Raw genomic sequence first — 24,740 nt, forward strand, 5'->3', positions numbered from 1 at the left:
TGAGACCAAAGAAAGGCCCACACTTCCCTCCCCTGTGCACCTTTTATTTATTGAATTACCTGTTCTTTGAATCCCACAAGTGACTTAAAAATCACTCTAAGATTATTCTTGCATGTTTAGTCAAATTCAATTGGCACTTCTTGCTAGATATGCCTGCTTTTATCATTATATCACTATATGTTTTGATGTGTTTAAATTAGGACCATTACCATCTGTTCCTGTCATTTCTTGCTGGGTGACAAACCACTCCAAACTTAGCAGCATAAACCAACAACCACTGATCCATAGATCAGAAATCTGAGCAAGGCACAGAAGAGGATGCCCTAATACTCCATGATTTCTAGGGACTCAGACAGGAAGTTGAGACCAGCTGAGGAGGACATGAAAGGCTAAGCTGAAACTGCTGGGCCAGGGACCCCCTTTTGAGATGGCTTCTTCACTCACACATCTGGTGCTATGTCCAGGAAGGTTGGGCTCAGCTGGCCCCTAGATGGGAAATCTACATGTGGCCTCTCCTATGTGGCAATATTAGGGTCACTAGAGTTCTTGCCCAGTGGCTGGCTTCCTCCAGAAAGTTTCTCCAAGGAACCAGGCTCAACCTGACCCAACCTCAGAAGTCACAGGGCATCAAGAGAGAGCACATTGACCCCCTTTCTTTGTGGGAAGAGCTGCAGTCAGTTCCCATTATCCATGGTGGCTACTTTCTATAAAATCTCCATGAACACTGAAATTGCAAATACTGAACAATTATTCCCAAGGGAAGCATGAGGTTAGGTTCCTGGGAGCCTCTGGTCACAACATTTTAATAAATCAATGAATACACAACTTTGTTTTATGTGTGTTTCTGTTTAAAGAAACTTTATTTAACTTAAATTGTTGACTCATTAACGTTGACCCCACAGCCAGCAGCTCTGTAACTCAGGAACAAACAACACTCATCTACACAGAGTATCTCCTCCATGGGCTCATCACAGCCCTCTTGCCCTTGGAAGCACAGACAGCGCTTCAGTCCTCTGCTTGGGGGATATTGTCAACAGTGACATCACCAACAAAAAAAGCACAAAAATGCAAAATGAAAACATGTGTCACGTAAAAGATGATGTAGGACCCTTGTCTGCGGTCTGAGATCTGAGACAAGAGAGCTGAGCACTGTCCTGTGCAGCAGCAGGTGGAGCCGGGCAGTCTGGAAGCTCTGGGGGTATCTGAATGGCTGTGAATGAGCATCGAGCATGGATTTTGAGATTACGAATAGAATTTAGTGAGTAAGCAAATCCACAAATAGGGAATCCACAGATGAGGACCTGCTGTGTTTTCCCAAATCACCACCCCCTGGTGACAGTTTATTTTTGTGCTTTTTAGTGAGCAGGCTCTAGATGCTCTTCATCAGTATCAGTGTAACAGAGAAATATTTACGCAGATAAGACACAGGCCATGATCTTCTCAAAACTCTGCTTAGTGAAACGTTTGATCGCCATGGGTGGGTGGCCATAGTCGGGTTCGTGTAGCTCTCTACTCTGGGACACCCATCCTCCATGGCCACAGCCTCCAGCTGTTCAATAGGACTGCTTGGAGAAATAAATTAGGTGCTCCAAAGCCCTAAACATTGCTAGGGCCTTACATTTCTAGGAGTGGCAAAAAATTTTAGTCTGTAACCAGATCTTAGAAAAAAAGACTTAGATCTTCGCTAAAACCATGAGTTTCTGCACAGAAATCCGAGTTCAGAGCCATGTTGGAAATCTGTTAGGGAAAGAAAAATAAATTAGATGAAAATAATCAGGGAAGGGAGAGGTTGATCTTTTGTTCTAAAGCATTTGAAACTGTGGGGAACACATCCACTAGAGAAGCACTGTCATCTTCTAGAAGAATGAGTAAGCTGTAAGCCTTGCATGAGCTCCAAAATGTCTTCCTGAGATCACTCCCTTGCCTGTCATCTCAGAGTGTGAATAGTATATACAAGAACACATTTTAAAAATAAAGACATAAAAGTAGCTCATAATTAAACTTTGTTCCACTCCCACCTCAAATCTATTCCTTTGTTCTTATTTTTTTCTCACGCACAATAGGAGATACGATCACTATTGTAGACAATTATTTCCTTTTTCATTCCTTTCGGCAACTGAAGGAACAGTGCGGGCTTTAGAGTCCAATGAACTTGCTTTGGGAGCTGAATAAACTGCAGTCAGTCACTGGGTTCCTCTGGGTCTAGTTCCCCCTGTCTGAGCCCTCATCTGCAGTGACATGAAAAGTGCCGTCCTGGCCCACAGCAAGTGCTGAATCATCACCTGCCCCCATGCTCACTCCTCCTGTTTCTAGGTCAGTAACTCCAGCAAGTATCTATTTGTGGATGCAAATTGACCTAATTCCACATCTGAGGTCAACACGAGGACCCCTGTCTGCAGAAGGTGTCTGCCACTCCCTTTCTCCCAACAGCTCCCCCCGCACACACACACCTGGCACCTGCACCTGTCTCTCTCTCTCTCTCCCTGGGCTCAGCCTGCTTTCCTGATCTTGGACAGCATCGTTTCTGTCATAATCTTCCCACACTGCCCCAGCATCCCCAGCAGCTTTCTGCCTTGAGCTCTGCATACAAGCTCTTCCCTGCTATCTGTATACTGGCCACTTCTCATCATTCCTGCCAATTTCACCTTTGGAGAAGCCTTCCTGTCTCTTTCTCATGTGAAAGACCTTGTCTCTCAGTCTCTGTCACAGCCCCTCCTGTGTGCTTCCTCTCAATGCGTATGACATCTTTCATTGGCCTGTTTGTTTGTGTTTGGCTTTTTTCACCTTCCAGATCATGGGCTGGACAAATTCAGCCTGTGAGCCAAATCCAGTCAACCACTTGTTTTTGTACAGCCTGAGTGCTAAGAATGGGTTTTATGTTTTTAAACGGATGAAAAATAGCCCAATAAAAATAATACTTTTTGACACTTAAATATCATAGGTCATTCACATTCCAGTCCATAAAGTTTTGGCAACACAATCATTCTCATCCAAGTACTATTTACTGCTGCCTTCACACTACAGACACAGGGCTGAGTAGTAGCTACAGACATTGTATGGCCACAAAGTCTAGAATATTAACATCTGGCCCTTTACAGAAAACATCTGCCAGCCTCTGACCTAGAATACAGCTGGCTCACATCTACCTTTTTTGCTTTTGTATCACTTTTCATACTTCTGTGCCTAGTACAGCATGAGTGCTCAATAAATGCAAGCTGCATGAAGACTGTGTCTTCAGAGCATTGGAGATGTTGTTATTATTCTCCACACAGCACCAATACTACAGAATAAAATAAATAATGTCCTTTTTATTGACTCTGAAATATCATTGATACAAAAATCCTCAACAAAATAGTAGCAAGCCAAACTCAACAATACATTAAAAAGATCATACACCATGTTCAAGTAGGATTTATTCCAGGGAGGGCAGGATGGTTCAATATCTGCTAAAGGCCACCCTAACAAAATGAATGATCAGCTCCATAGATGCAGAAAAATCACTTGAAAAATTCAACATAAATTTGTGTTAAAAAAAAATCTCAAAAAAATAGGTTGGGAAAGAACACACCTCAATAATAAAGCCTATAAATGGCAAGCCCATAGCCAGCATCATAATCAATAGTGAAAAGAAAACTTTTACTCTAAGATCAACAACAAGAAAAGTCCTGTCCAGAGTGATTAGGAAAACAAGAAGAAGGAGGAGGAAGAGAAAGAAAAATAGAGAAGAATGAAGGAAAGAAAAAGAAGAAATCCAAATTGGAAGGAAAGAAATAAAACTGTCGCTATTTGCAGATGACATGATACTATATATAAAAAACCTTATATACTCCATTGAAAACTGTTGGAACTAACCAATGAATCTAGTAAAGTCACGGGATACAAAACAATATACAAAAATCTGTTGCATTTCTATACACTGATAACAAACTATCAGAAAGAGAAATTAAGAAAACAATCCCATTTACAATTGCATCAAAACAAATCAAATACTTAGAAATAAACTTACTCAAGAAGGTGAAAGTTCTATGTATTAAAACTATAAGGTGATAATGGAAGAAACTGAAAAAGGTGTGAATAAATGGAAAAATATCTAATGCACATGGACTGGGAAAATTACTACCGTTAAAATGTTCATACTACCCAAAGCCGTAAACAGGTTCAGTGCAAGTGCTATTAAAATTACAATGGCATTCTTGAAATAAATAGAACAAAACAATCATATAATTTGTATGGACCTGGGTAGCCTGGGTGGCTTAGCTGTTTAGCACCACTTTTAGCCCAGGGCATGATCCTGGAGACCCGGGATTGAGTCCCACATCAGACTCCCTGCAAGGAGCCTGTTTCTCCTTCTGTCTGTGTCTCTGCCTTTCTTTCTCTCTGTGTCTCTCATGAAAAAATAGATAAAATCTTAAAGAAAAATTTGTATAGAACTGTAAAAGATCCTGAATAACCAAAACTATCTTGAGAAAGAGAACAAAGCTGGAGGCATCATGCTCCCTTTCAAATTACATTACAAAACTAGAGCAATTAAAACAATATGGCATTGGCATAAAGCAGACACACAGACTGATGCAACAGAAATAAGCCCATGCATATACAGTGAATTAACTTACAACAAAGGAGCCAAATACACAATGGGGAGAGGACAGTCACTTCAATAAATGGTATTGAGAAACTGGCAGCAACATGCAAAAGAATGAAACTGGACCACTATCTTATACATTACATAAAAACTAACTCAAAATGGATTAAAGAGTTGAACAGAGAGGGCGAGGCAAGATGGCAGAAGAGTAGGGTCCCCAAATCACCTCTCCCCACCAACTTACCTAGATAACTTTCAAATCATCCTGAAAACCTACAAGTTCAGCCTGAGATTCAAAGAGAGAACAGCTGGAATGCTACAGAGAGGAGTTCGCACTTCTAACAAGGTAGGAAGACAAAAATAAATAAATAAAAAAGAATCCAGTGGAGGAGGGACCCCCACGAGGAGCCGGGCTAAGGCCTAGTGGCCAGAGCCTCCGGAACAGGAAAGCCCAGTCCCGAAGAAACAGGAATTGTAAAAGTCTTCCCGGTTAGAAGGGCGCTTGAAGGGAGCTCGGGCAGGATCCCAGGAGGGGCAGTGGAGCCCCCAGGTTCCCAGAGGCACTAACAAAGGAGGTGCACCCGGGGGAGAGCGCATCACACACCGTGGGCCCAGCACTGTAAAGGGCTGCGGCGCACCCAGTGGGGCCTCAGGAGCAGCTCAGGTGGCGGCTCTGTGCAGAGGGGGCTGCATAGCCCCCAGAGCACGATTCCAGCAGCGCAGGCCCCAGATCCCAGGGTGCCGGGGGATACAGCCCAGGATCCTGCGCTGCCCCCAGGAAAGGTAGAGCCTGGAAGGGCACAGGACAGCGAGGACGCTCCTGCCGCCGGGCACCCTCAAGCTGTGCAGATCAGCACCCCCCACCTCCGGAGCATCCAGGCCAGTGTGGACTGGGAGACTGCGGTATTTACTGCAGGAGCTGACTCCAGGGCTGGAGAACTGGCCTCCGCCATTGTGGTTGTACCTCCTGGTGTTACCCTGTGCCTGGGAGGATCGGGCTGCCAGGGAACAGGGGCCTCACAGGATAAACAGCTCCCACTGAGCCATGCACCTGGCAGGGGTGGGGCAGCTCCCCCAGGTACACACACCTGAGAGTCTGCACAGCAGGCCTCTCCCCCAGAAGAGCAGCTGGAAGGACAGCGGAAGAGCAAGTTCTACACTAAGCAGTGCTGGAAAGTTCCAGGGAGAGTCGAGGGATTTACAGTATATAGAACTAAAGGATACCCCTTCTTGTCTTTTGTTGTTCTTGTTGTTGTTTTTTGTGCTTTGTTTTTGTTTGTTTGCTTTTTCCCTTTTTTCTCTTTTTTTCCTTCCTTTTTTCCAATACAACTACTTTTTAGCCACTCTTCACTGAGCAAAATGACTAGAAAGAAGAACTCACCACAAAAGAAAGAATCAGAAATAGTACTCTCTCCCACAGAGTTACAAAATTCGGATTACAATTCGATGTCAGAAAGTGAATTCAGAAGCACAAATATAAAGCTACTGGTGGCTCTGGAAAAAAGCATAAAGGATTCAAGAGACTTCATGACTGCAGAATTTAGATCTAATCAGGCCGAAATTAGAAATCAATTAAATGAGATGCAATCCAAACTGGAAGTCCTAACGATGAGGGTTAATGAGGTAGAAGAATGAGTCAGTGACATAGAAGACAAGCTGATGGCAAGGAAGGAAGCTGAGGGAAAATAGAGAAAAACAATTAAAAGACCATGAGGAAAGGTTAAGGGAAATAAATGACAGCCTCAGAAGGAAAAAAATCTATGTTTCATTGGGGTTCCAGAGGGTGCCAAAAGGGACAGAGGACCAGAAAGTGTATTTGAACAAATGATAGCTGAGAACTCCCTAACTTGGGGAGGGAAAAAACACAAAACATATGATCCTCTCAATAGACGCAGAGAAAGCATTTGACAAAATACAGCACCCATTCCTGATCAAAAGTGTAGGGATAAAGGGAACATTCCTCAGCATCTTAAAAGCCATCTATGAAAAGCCCACAGCAAATATCATTCTCAATGGGGAAGCACTGGGAGCCTTTCCCCTAAGATCAGGAACATGACAGGAATGTCCCCTCTCACCACTGCTATTCAACACAGTACTAGAAGTCCTAGCCTCAGCAATCAAACAACAAAAAGAAATAAAAGGCATTCAAATTGGCAAAGAAGTCAAACTCTCTCTCTTCACAGATGACATGATACTGTCCATAGAAAACCCAAAATACTCCACCCCTAGATTGCTAGAACTCATACAGCAATTTGGCAACATGGCAAGATACAAAACCAATGCCCAGAAATCAGTGGCATTTCTATACAATAACCATGAGATTGAAGAAAGAGAAATTAAGGAGTCAACTCTATTTATAGTTGCACCCAAAAGCATTAGAGACCTAGGAATAAATTTAACCAATGAGGTAAAGGATCTATACCCTAAAAACTACAGAACGCTTCTAAAGCAATTGCGGAAGACACAAAGAGATGGAAAAATATTCCATGCTCATGGATTGGAAGAATTAATATTGTGAAAATGTCAATGCTACCCAGGGCAATTTACACATTTAATGCAATCCCTATCAAAATACCGTGGACTTTCTTCAGAGAGTTGGAACAAATCATCTTAAGATTTGTATGGAGTCAGAAAAGACCCCGAATAGCCAGGGGAATGTTGAAAAAGAAAACCAGAGCTAGGGGCATTACAATGACAGATTTCAGGTTGTACTACAAAGCTGTGATCATCACGACACTGCGGTACTGGCACAAAAACAGATGCATAGATCAATGGAACAGAATAGAATGCAGAAGTGGACCCTCAACTCTATGGTCAACTAATATTCGAAAAAGCAGGAAAGACTATCCCCTGGAAAAAAAGACAGTCTCTTCAATAAATGGTGCTGGGAAAATTGGACAGCCACGTGCAGAAGAATGAAACTAGACCATTCTCTTACACCAGACACAAAGATAAACTCAAAATGGATGAAAGATCTAAATGGGAGACAAGAATCCATCCAAATCCTAGATAAGAACACAGGCAACACCCTTTTTGAACTTGGCCACAGCAACTTCTTGCAACATGCATCTATGAAGGCAAGGGAAACAAAAGCAAAAATGAACTCTTGGGACTTCATCAAGATAAAAAGTTTCTGCACAGCAAAAGAAACAGTCAACAAAAGTAAAAGACAACCTACAGAATGGGAGAAGATATTTGCAAATGACCTATCAGATAAAGGGCTAATATCCAAGATCTATAAAAAACTTATTGAACTCAACAGCAAAGAAACAAACAATCCTTCATGAAATGGGCCAAAGACATGAACAGAAATTTCACCAAAGAAGACATAGACATGGCCAACAAGCATATGAGAAAATGCTCCGCATCACTGGCCATCAGGGAAATACAAATCAAAACCACAATGAGATACCACCTCACTCCAGTGAGAATGGGAAAATTAACAAGAGAGAAAACAACAAATAATGGACAGGATGTGGAGAAAGGGGAAGCCTCTTGCATTGTTGGTGGGAATGTGAACTGGTGCAGCCACTCTGGAAAACTGTGTGGAGGTTCCTCAAAGAGTTAAAAATAGATCTGCCCTACGACCCAGCAATTGCACTGCTGGGGATTTACCCCAAAGATATAGATGCAGTGGAAAACTGAGACACCTGCGCCCTAATGTTTCTAGCAGCAATGTCCACAATAGCCAAACTGTGGAAGGAGCCTCGGTGTCCATCGCAAGATGAATGGATAAAGAAGATGTGGTCTATGTATACAATGGAATATTCCTCAGCCATTAGAAACGACAAATACCCACCATTTGCTTTGATGTGGATGGAACTGGAGGGTATTATGCTGAGTAAAGTAAGTCAATCGGAGAAGGACAAACATTATATGGTCTCATTCATTTGGGGAATATAAAAAATAGTGAAAGGGATTAAAGGGAAAGGAGAGAAAATGAGTGGGAAATATCAGAGAGGGTGATGGAACATGAGAGACATCTAACTCTGGGAAACAAACAAGGGGTAGTGGAAGGGAAGTTGGGCGTGGGGAGTGGGGTGACTGGGTGATGGGCACTGAGTGTGGCACTTGACGGGATGAGCACTGGATGATATGCTATATGTTGGCAAATTGAACTCCAATAAAAAATAATTTTAAAAAAGACTTGAACAGAGAACTTGAAACTTTAAACTCCTAAAAGAAAACAGATGGTAAGCTCCAATATGGGTCTTGGAGGTGATTTTTGAATCTGACACCAACAGCAAATCAACAAAATCAAGAACAAAAAAGTGGGATGACACAAAACTAAAAAGCTTCCATACAATAAAGGAAACCATCAACAAAATGAAAAACCAATCCACTAAATGGGAAATAATATATGTAAATCATATATCTGACAAGGGGTTAATATCCAAAATATTTAAAGAACTCATACAAGTTGATAACAAAAAGAATCCAATTTAAAAACAGAAAAAAAAAAAAAAAACTGACAGAAGATCCAAATAGATCTCTTTCCAAAGAATATATATAGATGGCCAACCAGTACATGGAAAGATCTCAACCACACTCCCCATGAAGGAAATGCAAATCAAAACCACAATCACCTCACATCTGTTAGAATGGCAATTGTCAAAAAGACAGGAAATAACAAATGTTGGCCTGGATGTGAAGAAAGGGAACTCCTGTGAACTGTAAATGAGAATGTAAATTGATGTAGCTACTATGGTACAAAGTATGGAGTGTCCTCAAAAAATTAAAAATAAAACTACCATATGAGGAATTCCAGCAATTCCACTTCTGGGTATTTATCTAAGGAAAGCAAGCATGTTAATCCAAAAAGATACCTGCACCCTCATGTTCATGCAGCATTATTTACAATAGCCAAGACCCGAACAAACCTAAGTGTCCATCAGTGGGTGAATGGATACATAAATTGTGGTATACATATACCTTTACATACACACATAAATAAGAATGAGATCTTGCCATTTGCAACAATATGAATAGATCTCAAAGGCATTATGCTAAGTGCAATAGTCAAACAAGAGAAATATTGCAAACCCTCAAATGTGGAATGTAAATATATATATTATACATATATTTCATATAAATATAATATAAACATAGAAGATATAAATGCTTTGTTGCCTCAAGAGGTAGCTGTGTCTAGTTATGATGGAAGACTCCAATTTTTTTTTACTTGGTAAATTAGACATATTTCATTTTGTAAATTTAAGGTGTCCAGTATGCTACTTTGTTCTATTTACGTATTGTGTTGTGGTCACCATTGGGTCGATATTTATCACATCACATCATTGTAGTCCAATATTATTGTCAATATTCATTACTCTGTGCATTAGATCTCCATGGCTTATTTACCACTCATTACAAGTTTATACCCTTAACACCATCCGTCTTGTCCCCTCATGCTCCAACAGCTGGTGATATCACTGTTTCTCTCTATATATATATTGTTATAGGCTTAACTTTAGATTCCAAATAAGTGATATCAAGCAGTACTTGTCTTTCTCTGTTTGACTTAACCTTCTAGGCACAATGTGCTCAGAGTCCATCCACATTGCCACAAATGGCAAGATATACTTCTTTTTCATGGCCAAATAATACTCTGTTGTAAAAAAAAATAATAATACTCTGTTGTGTATACGGACCATATTTTTTTTATCCACTTATCCATTGATGGGCTTTTGGGTTGTTTCCATATCTTGGCTGTTGTGTATATTGCTGAGATAAACATGGGTCTGCATATATCTTGTCAAAATCCCATTTTTGAGAACTCCACTTTTAAACGACCTATTCAGCTGTCCAAGTTTGTGTTCATGTTCAGTAAGAACTAACACACCTTACTCAGGTGTCCTGATGACTTTTATCTGTGAAAGCCTCACCCTATCTTGAGCCCAGAATTTCTTCCTATGAGAAAGACGTTTCTTTTAGATTCTCTGCTATACCTGTGAATTCTCTGCTCCTAAGGAATGAAGCATTTTTTTTTTTTAAATAATGCACATACCTCAGTTGAAGTCATGGCTCCTTGAACAGCTATGATTGGCAGGCCAACCAGGCCAAGTGATAGCAAATTGCTAATAGTTGAAAGAAACTTCCAAATTTTAAGAATCTTAAAATGTCAAAAAAGTGAATATATCAAAACGCTAATATATTGGTTTTGAACACTTATTACACACCAGGCACTTTTTCAAGTCTGTTATAGTTATTAATTTATTTAAACATAATAATATACAGCCCTGTATAGCAAACTATATCCTTATCTCTATCTTATAAATGAGGAATAAGGAATATCCAAATAACCAGGCCATCAATCTAGTTCATTTTTTGCAGCGCTGTCCCTCTTGTGCCAACACAGCATGATATTGTTGAGAAAAGAATTAGATCTCAGAATAGTACAATAAATAAATAAATAAATAAATAAATAAATAAATACTATCTTTTAATATAATCCCCTACTAGGGTTGCCAGAGTAGGTACAAAACACCCAATTGAATTTGACCTCAAAAAAGCAATGAAAAATTTTTAGTACAAGTCCCAAATACAGCACGGACATGCTCAATATTTAAAAAATAATAATTGTTTATGGAAATTCAAACTTAGTAGAATCTGGCAAAACTATCTCATGCTAGAGCAAAGTGCTCCTTCACACTTCCTTGTAATACCCCACTTCCCTTCCAGGATACAGGGAACAGCCCACATATTTTAAGCATATTTAACACATGGTATATTTTTACAGGAGTATATACAGAACCTTCCATGTGCCAGATGCTTTACATATGTTACTGGTGGTCCACAGAGCAGCCTGGCAGAGCTGGTATTGCTAGCCACTTTCTATAGATGAGCCCATTGACAGGGCAAGAAGTTAAGTAAAACCTTCCAGGTTATGAGAAAGTGAGAGGTGAAAAATAATACACACATCTGTCTGGCCTCAGGGCCAAGCTCTTTGCAGCTAAAACCACAGTTTTGTGTTATGTTTTCCATATTGACTGTTTGGAACTACTTTTTCCAAGTGGGCATTATTCCTTGTGCTACAATCCATCTCAAACAGTGGGGACTGTTGCCAAAATAGGGGAGTCAGTGCCTTGCTTGTGTCCTCTCCATGCACTGTCTACGGTGCCTGGGACCACATGGCCAGCTTGGTGCCAATTCATCCCCCACTTGTCACCCCACAAAGACTGAACATGAAATCCATGCTCATTTTGCTTTCTAATGGAAATCTGGGTGTGTGAATCAATAGGTGTGTGTTTTCCACATTGAATAGGGATAAAGCCATTAAGCAAAAACATTCATTTATAGATGATAGGAAATGAATAGGAAGTGTTTGCTTTCAAGTTGTTGACCTACAACCAGACAGGGTAGAGAGTAACTCAATGTGGTTCAAGCTAAATGTTTATTATCCTCAAGACAATTTGGCATTTCATAGTTATTTTATTTGCCTAGTATTTATTGTTTTGGGGTTTAAGATTAAAATCAATGGGCTTTACTTTATTTTAGCTGAGAGTTTTCATGAAGTAATTCAACCATGTTTTTCCAATGATATTTTTTAAGAGTTTATTTATTTATTCACAAGAGACACAGAGAGAGGCAGAGACACAGGAAGAAAAAAAGCAGGCTCCCTATAGGGAGCCTGGTATGGGACTCGATTCCAGTACCCTGGGATCATATCCTGAGCCGAAGGTAGACACTCAACCACTGAGCCACCCAGGCATCCCTTCCTTTAAATTAAATGTAAAGACATTCCTTTTTTAAGAAAGATTATTACACTTTTAATTCTCACATTTGTCCTTGGGCTTTACTTTTATGTAAAGTGGCCACACCTTCCTACTTTCAGTACCATTCTGGAAGAGTTCTTAGGTCCTTTAAGAGTGGTGGTCCTCACGTAGGAATGGAGAACCAGCCCAGCTTCCATGGCATCAGCTGTCATTGACAATGGGTGGTGTTTTTGGTGGATTAAAGTAGTGGCAAGAGGGAAGGAAGAAAGCAACTAGTATAAAATGGCATGAAAAAGTAAAGGAAGAAGAAAGGTGGAAAGGGAAGGAAAAGGTAGGAACTCCATAGAGGAGTGAATGTTGGGAAAACCACATTCAGATGAGCCCAGTCACCTTTCTTTGTTTGGCTTCCATGGATTCATTCTCTTCAGTGCTGAATGAGACATCTTCCTAAAACATAGCTCCGATCAGATTGAAAACTTTTGCGACTTTTCATTGACTGAGTTCTGAAGGCCACGCTCCTGTGAATGTACATAGTTGTCACCATCCCTGTGCTGATGCTGCTGACCCCTCTTGCACTGTGACCCTCCACGGCCTCTACCCTCAGCCTGCACTAAAGGCTCCAACAAAGAGATACACAGGAAGCTCTCTGACTTTTAGGAAACTGTTGGTGATCTCATTCTTTTGAAAGTCATTAAGGCAAAATGACTTTATTCAATCTGAGGCCATAAGTTTAAAGTGAATAAATAAATTGTGGTTTTCCATTAAAAAGAATGCACAAAAATTTCTCGATTTTGAAACCCATCTGAGATGAGACCGCATGGAGTGTGGCATCCATAGGATTGAATAACATACCCCTGAATGAACATGATCCTCATGGTATTTATGTTTATGAGTTTCATACATCCCAGTCTTAATAATAGCAGAGTACTAGAAATTCTGACCAGAGTGGTGACACAAGAGAAAAAAATAAAAACTATCCAAATCAGAAAAGAAGTAAAATCATTTCTGTTCACAGATGGCATGATCTTTCATGTATAAAACCACACACATAGATCTGTTAAAACCATTGAACAAGATCCACAAAGTGGCAAGATACAAAAGCAATATGCAAAACCCAATTGTGTTTCTATACACTAAGGATAACCAAGTTAAGAGGAAATTAAGAAAGCAAGTTTATTTATTATATGAAAAAGAATTACATGCTTAGTAATAAATGTAACAAAGGAGGAGGAAGACTTTTATGACTAAAAACCACAAAACATTGCTAAAAGAAATGCACATAAATGGAAGGACACCTTGTGCTCTGGGATCAAAAGATACAATGGTGTTAGGACGTTCATACTACCCAAGGTGGTGGACCTGCAGATGCAAGGGGATCCTCATCAAAATCTCAATGGCATTTTTGCAGAAACAAATCTGAATTAAAGCAACATATGTGTCTCCTTATCAACATATTACATAGTAAGATCTAGTGGTGGAAGAATTTGGAAGTGATGATAAGCATAAACATTAAGTCAGTACACATCTGTGCGCTACAATGTGGTAGGAAATGTCCATAAACACTGATTGGGAAAGACACCTGGGTGGTGTCGAAACCTCCACAGTCATAAGTGGAGGAGATGAGTTTCAGGGAAGGTGAAAATAAGACATGACATTATTGCTGCCCAAGTTCACAGACCTAGTCCTATCCCAGGCCCCTCAGTGGCCCAAGGGAACCAGACTAAGGAATCTGAGAGGAGAGGGTTGAAGATTGCAGGCACTGCAATAGTAAGCCAACAGCTCTCCTTCACCAGCTAATAATGGGCTATGCCTCTAGGATTCCGATGTAAAGTTTTGAGATAAGCAGGTGCTTTCTCCATATCACCATCATCATTGTTTTTACTGATTCTTCCCATGTGTGATGCACTGCATGTTGAATAAATGAATTCTCAAGGAAGAAATGATAGCATTTATCACATATGAAGTCAAGAGAAGTATAAGCACATTTACTGATTAAGGAGCAGCTTCTCAGGACAGACTTCTACATGCAGCGTCACCCTTGCCTCTTGCATCTCTCAATTTCCTCCCTACTGGTTAGTCACTGTTTTCCACTCTGAAGGGGAGGATGGAAATGTCAGAGTATAATATTTAGCCTCAGTCCCAGAATCTGCCAATTACCTCCACCACCCCTCTCCAAACATAGCACCTGTCATCACACTTGCTGTTCCTGCATGACACAGGAAAATAAAATATTGTCTTAAAGTCACAGAAATAAATGCGACAATAGAACAAAGTTAATAGAGTTTTTAATGAACAAGAATTCATAGATAAACCCAAGGATTTTCAGCATAAATAACCATTATTTATAAGGTTAGTACAGAGATTTTTTGGTACAGTCTATAAGGACATTAGAAATTACGAAGTAAACAGAACTAAAACATAAGCATAAAAATAATCCTAAAGATGCAGCACTGACATGTAAAATGCATAAATATATATGCTTATGCAAGAGAATATGCTATTTTTTGCATAATGTCAAACTTCTAAATCTTTTATAGAATTTTCAGTGTGTTTCTGAAGTTTTGTGTAATATAATGAAGTGATATTTGCCTGTTGGGTCTCCCAATAGACCACTCTGTCTTACTCAAGACTATCCTTAATCCTGGCTAGTTTTCTTTACTGTGAATGGTGTTTAATTTAGGATTATGAGGTACTTTCAGTGGATCCACACTCATTTGTGTCTTTTGGAAAATTAATTAAAAAATGCATGCTCTAATAAAAATATTTGGGAAAAAGCTTTAACTATTTATACAAAGAAAACTGAACTCAATATAGTCTGATTTAAGTAAACAAAAGCTACCTAAATGCAATAATCTAAGCTGATAAAGATCACAAATGTGAACAATGATATATCTATTTAAAGAAGTTCTCACACTGGGAACTAATGAAGAGAGAGCATAGTGACCTCAGAAGAAAGACGGTATGACAATATCAAGACTGCAATGCATGGCCTTCAAACCAGACTTTGCAGGCATGCCATTAAACCCATTCTCATATGCAAATACAGAGCACAGAGGACTGATGGATGCTAGACATATATTTGACTGTAACCAACATAGAGATTATAGTGACTGATATCACTCCAGGAGGACATTTAGACAGAAAAAGAGCACAGATTACCTTAGGCAGTATCACTATCTAAGGGATATTCACACAAAGACAAACCAGCACGAGAAAACACACAAGATAATCAGAAACATGAGAAGAAATGCAGAATAGCTGGTAGCATGGGCTAAGTGTTCCAGGAAGGACAGTAAGCAAGTCCTTTGGATTGGGTCAACAGAAGGGCACCCTTGAATGATGTCTCAGTAGAAATGCTGGTGTGAAGAAGACCAAGGCCAAGGGCATGAAGCCAAAAGATGAATGATTTATAAAGAAGAGGTGCTCACTGTCATCTTGTCCATCAAGAAGCTTTCTCATAAAGAAAGGGAACCAGGAAAGAGAGGTAGCTGACATAGGGCAGGAGTGGTGAGGTACACTCAGGCATGTTTCTTAAGTGAGGGAAAGGATGCAGGGAAAGTGAGAGAAAGGAAACAAATAGACCTGAGAGGAGATCGGAGAGGAGAGGAGATGGTGCAGAAGAAGGCCTGAGCCGGAGAGAATCGGTCTTCCTCAGAAGATGGGGAGAAAGCGGGAGATGGGGCACAGTGTTAACCAGCCTCGTGGGTGAGGGTGCACCGGGCCTCACGCCATGATGCAGGACCAAAGAGCAGTGGCCATTCACATCCATTATAAAACAAATAAAAGATGAAATAGTATTTAGAGCACAGCAGAATGTAGTGAGAGGATCTGTTTAGTGTGACAGTCCCCCTGTGCCCCTTGGAGACTTCAGAAAATGTCCTATCTCCACCTGCCCTGTTCATTACCTTTATTATGATACCCGATGTCCATGTGGGAAGTCACAAATGCATTTTTTCAGATTGATGGGTTTCAGGCATTATCAAGAATAGAGATCAGTGATCTTTAGAAAGTACTACAAGTAATAATTTCTGGCAACTTGTCTCAGGGGCCTGGAATGTCACCATCATCATCATCATTATCTTCAACTTCATCATCATCATTGTCTTCATTATTGTATCATCACCATCATCACTGTCATAATTATTGTTGTCACCATCATCATCTTTATTATCTTCATCACCATCATCATCTTCATCATCATCACTGTCATCACCACCATCATCATCATCATCACTATCACCTGATTAGCATTTTTTGAGTCCTTGTTATGCTCCAACAACTATTCCAAGTGCTTTTCCCACGTCAGCCTATTTCATCCTCCCTGGAGCTGCAAGGTGGCAAGCTCTGCAGATCAGGAGGGGACAGTGGTGCGTGGCCAGCCCAGCCTCAGGGAGCTAGCAGCCCCAGTGCAGGAAGTGTGTTCTCAGTTGGAATCTGCACGAGTACCAGCGACCATACTAGGTGCCCTGGCACACACAATCTCACCACATTTAATTATTTTGGGGGATCAGTTTTGTAGGAAGTTAGTATTTATTACAGAAAAGTGTCTTTGGTTAAATCAAAACAAACTTAAAAGGAGTGTATTGATTAATTTTTATATGTATCATTTTTTCCCATGATAACATCGACATGGATAATTTCTCATTCAGAGAAATGCTGTAACAACAGATTCAAGGTGGTAAATTCACAGAAAAAGGAAACTTGATAATTTAAGAACTCACTATTTAAAAAGAAAAATAATTAGGAGCATATATTTTAAGTAAAACGAGACATACATACATAAATAATGACTAATGCTCCAAAAAGATGGGATTTAATAGCATATTTCATTCATGTTAAAAAAAAATTGATTTCCTCAGAAACATGCCTTTAAAAATGTTGTACTGTGTTCACTAGAATTCATTCCTTTATCCTTTCAACAAATAAATCTTATTACTATGCTTCAAGATATAGATGATGAAATAATTTACATAATAAAATTTAATGTATTTAATACTTTTAGTTTCAAAAGGTCACTCTGTTGAGAACTCAGTGTTCTTTTTTTTATGATTTTATTTATTTATTCATGGGAGACACATAGAGACAGAGGCAGAGACACAGGCAGAGGGAGAAGCAGGCTCCATGCAGGGAGCCTGACATGGGACTCAATCCCAGGACACCAGGATCATGCCCTGGGCCAAAGGCAGACATTAAACTGCTGAGCCATCCAGGGATCCCCTATAGCCCTGTGACTTATAGAAGAAAACAGAGCAATATCTTTGTAATCTTAGGGGAGCCCAATGCGGGACTTAATCCCAGGACCCTGGGATCATGCCCTGAGCTAAAGGGAGACCCTCAACTGCTGAGCCACCCATGTGCCCAAGAGCTCGGTGTTCTAAGGGACTGCCCCCTGGCACAGGCTTATAGGCTGCAGGAGGGAAAGGAGCAAGAGGTCTGCCTGGGTTGCAAGCCCACTATGAAGGCAAAGATTTGAGTTGTGTCTTTCGATGATGTCTGCCTTATTCAGACATAAAACAAACTTAACACAGTTATAAAGCAGGTTCAGGATCCCAAATTCAATGGCATTTCACTAGGCATGTGATTTGGGTTCCTACCCATCACACAAAGCAAAGCACAAGACAAAGTCATGCAACAAACAGGATATACCAAGAGGTAGGAAAGTAGCAAGCCAGACATGAAGTCAGTCCCTGAGCGCACAGTTGAGGTGAGGCCTCAGCATTCCCTGCCTACTGTTTGCTACACTTGGGCTGTGCAGGATGTCTGTGCAGAGGTCTCGGGGCAGAGCTGTGGGGGCAGCTGCCTTGCACATGAGGTCAGATGTGGAAGGTGTCAGGTTTAATCTGATCGGTCGTGAAATGGAATAGAGAGGCCAGGCAAAAGTTGGTCGAAACAAGCTTTTAATGGGACGCACTCTCGGCGAGGTTCTAGGCTCCACGACCCGCAGGGGAGGGAGAGAACAGGCAAGTCTCAGGCCAGGGAAGTCATGCCCAGGCAAACCGCAGGGGGGTCTATAATGAGTTTTCAGTGGTGGGAAGATGGGGGCAGGGCAGCATTCCAATTAGGGCAAGGGTTACAGGTCTTGTAAGCTAAGTTAGGGTGGTGGAAAGGGAGGAGGGCAGGGGGTGGGGATGAATGGGTGACGGGCACTGAGGGGGGCACTTGACGGGATGAGCACTGGGTGTTATTCTGTATGTTGGTAAATTGAACACCAATAAAAAAATAAATTTATTAAAAAAATAAATAAAAATAAATAAAAACTAAAAAAATAAAAAATAAAATAAAAAATAATAATAAGTTAAGGTAGGGCAGCAAGGCAGCGTTGTTGGGAGGTTGCTGGCCTGGGGTCAGCCGTTTTGAGGTCCCGAGTCTCGCCAGCCCAACAGAAGGGATAGCGTCTGGGGAGTCTGAGAGTTTGTTGCAGAACTCTTCCCTTCTAAAGGGGCTTAACCAGCCTTGGGTCTTGCTAGACTCCTCTGGTTCCAGAGAGTAGCAGTCCCCAGTTCCTCCAGGCTCTCTTGGCTTTGCTGGTTATCAGTTCCTGGTACCTCCAGCCTGTTCTGGTTTCTGTGATATCTGGTCTTGGCTGCTTACATCACTGCTTGATCCTGTGACTCCATCTGGCTCTCTACAACCTCAAATAATCCAAAAGCCAATTACATGGATGAGAACTCCTGACCTGGGCACAGCCACTTACTCTTACTGATCTTTTACTTGGGTCCTGGCACAAATAAGAAGACAACAGGGAAGGAAGGAGGTCTGCCTGGGACCCGAAAGCGCTGGGAGGAATCCCAGCACAGAGTTGTACCTCCAGGAATCCCGGAGTCTGCCCTCTCGCTTCGCAGCAGGACACTGTGACCAATATCCCTGTTTCGGAGGTGGAGACTGGGTTCGAAAGAGTTAAGTAAAATTTCTAAAACAACAGCAACAACAGTAAGTAGTACTGATAAGGCCAATAAAAGGAGTCTTTAGTGTGTTGTGAAGTGTTTGTTTTTGCACAGACTGGGATGTATCCCTACCTACAGGCAAAATCATCAATGTAGCTTCTCCCACAGTTTCTAGAAAGAAGCCAGTTCAAGTCCAATTGTGAGATGCATTATTGTTGTGAGGCTGGTACTTGGAAGTCCATAAAGGGGACACATTGTTGTAAGTTCCCCCAGAGATCCACTCGAATTGAGGCTGAGTACAATCTCCACTTATCTTTTTTTTATATAATTTTTTAAGATTATTTATTTATTCATAGAGACACACAGAGAGAGAGAGAGAGAGAGAGAGGGAGAGACACAGGCAGAGGGAGAAGCAGGCACCATGCAGAGAGCCTGACTTGGGACTCGATCCAGGGTCTCCAGGATCACACCCTAGGCTGCAGGCAGCGCTAAACTGCTGCGCCACCAGGGCTGCCCCCAATCTCTACTTATCTTAATGAACTTGTGCAAAATGGCCATTGCTTCTCATCCAGTGAAGAACTGATAAAATAAATTTCATTAAATCATGTGGTTGCTTTTGCTAAAAACTTACACTTTTTTTTTTAATAGTACTTTTTACAGATCTTGATGACATAGAAATACATTGCTTTTTCTGAACTAACACTACTTCTTCACTTATTTGATGAAGGAAAATCTTAACCATGAGAGTAATGGTAAGAATTATGTCACCGAATATCAACATTAAAGTATAAAACCTGCTCAAATTCATGTAGGCTTTTTTATATCCCAAGCACTACTGGTATTTTCAGTTTTCAAGGAGCAAACTGAACAACTGATAAAAATTAACCATCTGTTTCTCTGCCTCAGTTTTTGAGGAAGAAGCAAGGAGAATCATACTGCCCACTTTAAGGATACTCACACTTTGTTTGTAACCAATGGAGCTCTTTCTCCATGGGGGCCCAGCGAGTAATGCCTACAGACAGTGGCCTCCTTGGTGGTGTCTGCAGTCAGTTGATTGTATGGGTTGCCCTAAGGGACCTTGGAGACAGCCCTTTCGAGTGGACCTTCATGTCTGACCTCATGCCATCCCCAGTGGGCTACAGATAGGTATACAGGGTATCTCTGAAAAGCCTCAGGGCACAGTGGCCAGGGTCCACACTGGCCAAGTCATCATGCCCATCCATATCAAGCTGAAGAACAAGGAGCATGTGACTGAGGCCCTACACAGGGCCAAGGCAAGTTCCCTGGCCCCAGTATGTCAGCTGTGCTTTGGTCCTACCTTTTCTGATGCCATTCCTTCCATTGCTCCCTAGATCTACATCTCCAACAAGTGGGGCATTACTCAGTTAAATACAGATGACTTTGACAACATGGTGGCTGAAAAACGGTTCATCCAGATGGCTACGGGATCCAATACATTCTTAATCATAGCTCCTTGAACAAGTGGTGGGCTCTGCATTCATGAGAACCTCTGTGCTACCCCCTCCTTATTCATGCCCTCCAATAAATCCTACTTCCCATCAAAAAATTATTCATACTTTGGCTTATTGTATTTCTGGTAATTCGTTTGTTTGGTCATTAGTTCAAAACATGCTTATTGACACCCTTCCTTGCTGCCAGCCTGTTCTCAATCCTGAGAGCTCATCAGTGGACAAAACAGACAAAAATCCTACCTTTGTGGATCTTAACTCTAAATTGGGAAGGGAAGGATATAAGAAATAAGTAGATAAATAATTAAAATATAGTGTGTCAGACAGTCAGTCACACTAAAAGTATTATAGCTTTAAAGTTACACAATCAAAAAGGAGTTTACCAGAAGGTGATGAGAAAAATCTTGAAAGTGACCCATGTGGACATTAGAGGGGAGAGTGTTTCCAGTGTGTTCCAGGGACCAAAGCAAGTGGGGTTCCTTTGGTTCCCTGATGATGCAGAGAATGAGTCATTCAAACAGGTGATGGTAAGGATGTTTCTTCTGAAAAATGTATAAAATAAAAAACTTCATCTCAGTTATGCTTCTGTCTTAATTGAATGAGAGTCAAAAACCCTTTGGGTGCTGTTTTAAGAAAACAAAAACCATCCTCGATAGAGACATAGATCATCCTATGGGCCTCCTGAACAGTCTGATAAAGTTCGAGTTTTTCAATTTCATGTTAAAGAATCCAGATGTCTTCATTAAATACTTTATGTGAAGATAAAGTTGTTAAGGTCAAAATACATACACCATTGCTGCTACCCCCATGGATGAATAGTATGAGTATATGATACAGATATGATACCTGTTCTCCTCCAACGGGCCCACAGATTTCTCTTTGCCAAACCCTTCCATATCTGCATTTCTGGACATCAGATATTCTGATTCCACTGTGAATTCCCATGAAACTGTTTGCATCTAACTCACTCATATGCTACAGTGTCTCACAGGAAAAAATACCACTGCTCCCAACAACTTTCTTCCAGGGATCATGTAGGACCTCAATTCAGTGATCCCTAGCTCAACTCATAATTTCTTGTCTAAGTTATTTCAAGAAGATTTTAAGAGAGCACTCATTCTAAGGGTGTTATGTACTCCCCTCTAACATAACAGTATGACAGACATCTTAGGGCTAGAAAGGAACTATTTAATCTAGCTCATCTGTTTGATACATGGACCCTGTTTTGTAAAATTTCTATCACTTAGTTTCAAGTTGTCCATTTTGTAATGGAATCCTCTAATGAGAGATTCGATTAATCTGGAAGTAGTTAAATCTAACAATTCAAGTTGTAAGCCACGGATAATCAAATCTAGCAATGTGCAAAAAGCTATATGCCATGAACAAGTGGATTTTTCCCAGATATGCAAGGCAAGTTCAACATTCAGCAATCACTGTAATGCATTAGATCCACAGACTAAAGAAGAAAAATCATACACATGTATCAATTGAAACAGAAAAAGCACTGATAAACATCTAATGTCCATTCATGATACAAAGAAAAATTCTCTCAGCAAACTAGAAACAGAGAACAGAACTTTAGTTGGTAAAGATGTCTACAGAACCACACAACTAGCATATTAATGATGAAACATTGAATGCTTTTTCCTGAAATAGGAGAGTGTCTGTTCTCACCACACTTATTCAATGTTCTCCTGGAAGTTCTAACCAGAATAATAAGGCAAAATAAATAAATAAATAATTGATAATGACTCAGTAGAGCAAAGACATCAATTTTCTCCAAATTGATCTATAGGTTTAATGCAATTGCTGTCAAATTCCCAGTAAGGTATTTGTAGACATAAACAACCCTATTCTAAAATTTATATAAAAAGATTCAGGGCCTAGAATAGTTAAAATAGTCTTGAAAAAGAATAATGTGAGAGCAATCATGTTATCCAATATTAAAACCTATATACATCTATAGTAACCAAGCCAGTGTGGTATCGGCAGAGGACAGACACACAGATGAAGGAACAGAACAGAGAACCCAGACAGACACTGACCCACACAAATATGCCCAACTGATCTTTAACAGTGGACAGAGTAATTCTATAAAATAAAAAAGGGTAGATTTCAACAAATAGTACTGGATTAACTGGAATCAGAAAGAAAAGAAAGAAAGAAAGAAAGAAAGAAAGAAAGAAAGAAAGAAAGAAAGAAAGAAAGAAAGAAAGAAAGAAAGAAAGAAAAGAAGGAAGGAAAGAAAAGAAGGAAGGAAGGAGAGGAAGAGAAAGAAAAAGAAGAAAAAGGGAACTCTAAATAAACTTCATACTTTATGCAAAAATTAACTCAATTGATATTGATCACCAACCTAATATAAATATACAACTTTAGGGGAAAGAGAAACAAAAGATAATCTTTGGAATCTAGAGCCTGGCAAAGATTTTTGAGTCTTTACATCAAGAATGATGTATAAAAAGAAATTTTGATAAATGGGGCCTCATCAAAATCAAACAGTTTGGATCTGTGAAGTACCCTGTTAAGATAAAGAGACAACATACAAACCAGGACATTATATTTGTAAGCCACAGATCTGACAAGGGACTGATACCAAGAATATATAAATAAATCTCAAAATTAAACAGTAAGAAAGCAAATATCCAATTAGAAAATAAGCAAAGTATATAAAAATAAATTTCACTGAAGATGATACTCAGGTGACAAGTTCATGAAAAGATGTTCAGCAGTGGAGCATTGGGAAAATGCAAAATAAAACCACAATGAGGTATCAGTGCACACCTATCAGAATTGGCTTGAGTGAAAACAGCCTCCAAACCAGGAGGTGCTGAGGAGGTGGAGAACTGCTCACTTGCACACTGCTCAGGGGAATGTAGCAGTGAGGCCTCTCTGGAAGTGGTGTGACAGCTCCTTTCAAAATTACAGACGCACTTCCCATATGACAATGCATTCAACGTTGCATTCTTGGGCATTTATCCCAGAGAAAGGAAAATATGTTCACACAACAAGCGGCACACTAGCATTTATAGCAGTTTTATTCATAACAGCTCAAAACTAGAAACAATCCAAACACCCTTCCAAGGGTGAACAATTAAACAAGCTGAGGTTCCATACCATGCCTGGAACAACACTGAGCAGTAAAATAGAGCAATCAGTGTAAGCAACAACATGGATGGATGTCACAGGGACTAACGTCAGGGACAAAGACAATCACAGAAGTTACCCGTTGTCCCATTCCATCCATATAGCACTCCCTGAAATTATCATTTTTTTTAAAGATTTTATTTACTTATTCATGAGAGACACAGAGAGAGAGGCAGAGATACAGGCAGAGGGAGAAGCAGGCTCCCCTCAGGGAGCCCAATGTATAGGACTCGATCCCACGACCCCAGGATCACACCCTGAGCCAAAGGAAGACGCTCAACCACTGAGCCACCCATGTGCTCTTAAAATGATAATTTTATGGAGATGAAAAACAGATTGTGGTTGCCAGGTGTGAGGGAGGAGGAGGGTGGGAGGACCCTGCTCTAGAGGGGAGCATGAAGATCCCTGAGGTGGAACTGTTCTGAATCTTGGGTTGGTGACAGTCACGCGAAACTACAGGGGATACAATTGCAAAGATCTACACACACACACACACACACACACACTTCTTTCAATCTTACAAAAAATGTTGCCAAAAAAGAATCGCCACATGATAGCGTGTTACTATACTCACTCTACCATCAGGGGTGTGTATGTGCTTGTACGTACGTATTTGAGGAAAGCGTGAGCCTAAGTTGCAGACATGATTACTCTTTACTTGTTCAAATGTCAGCATGTAATCTCTAAAACAATAATGACTTTCTATTTCCTAACCACAGTGTGACTATCAAAATCAAGAAGTTAATATTGATCTAACCCTGTGGTCTAACCTACAGACTTTATTCATTTGGGCAATTATCCCATAATGCTTCTTATCTGATGCAAGATTCAACCTAAGGTCCTCTTCACATTGAATCGTGTCTTTTTTGTTCCCCACAGTCTGCAACCGTTTCATGACCAAGACATTTTACAGAACACAGGCCAGTTACTGTGAAGAACCCTCCCA

General features: G+C 40.5%; 1 non-coding gene across 1 annotated transcript; it reads left to right on the forward strand.

Annotated features, from left to right (window-relative positions):
• The first annotated feature begins 20,137 nt into the window (after positions 1-20,137).
• Positions 20,138-20,271, forward strand: LOC140608959 (small nucleolar RNA SNORA70). The gene has a single exon (XR_012010956.1). It is a non-coding gene; the product is annotated as a small nucleolar RNA SNORA70 (small nucleolar RNA).
• Positions 20,272-24,740: the final 4,469 nt, after the last annotated feature.

This window comes from Canis lupus, chromosome 1, assembly GCF_048164855.1.
Source record: "Canis lupus baileyi chromosome 1, mCanLup2.hap1, whole genome shotgun sequence".
NCBI lineage: Eukaryota > Metazoa > Chordata > Mammalia > Carnivora > Canidae > Canis > Canis lupus.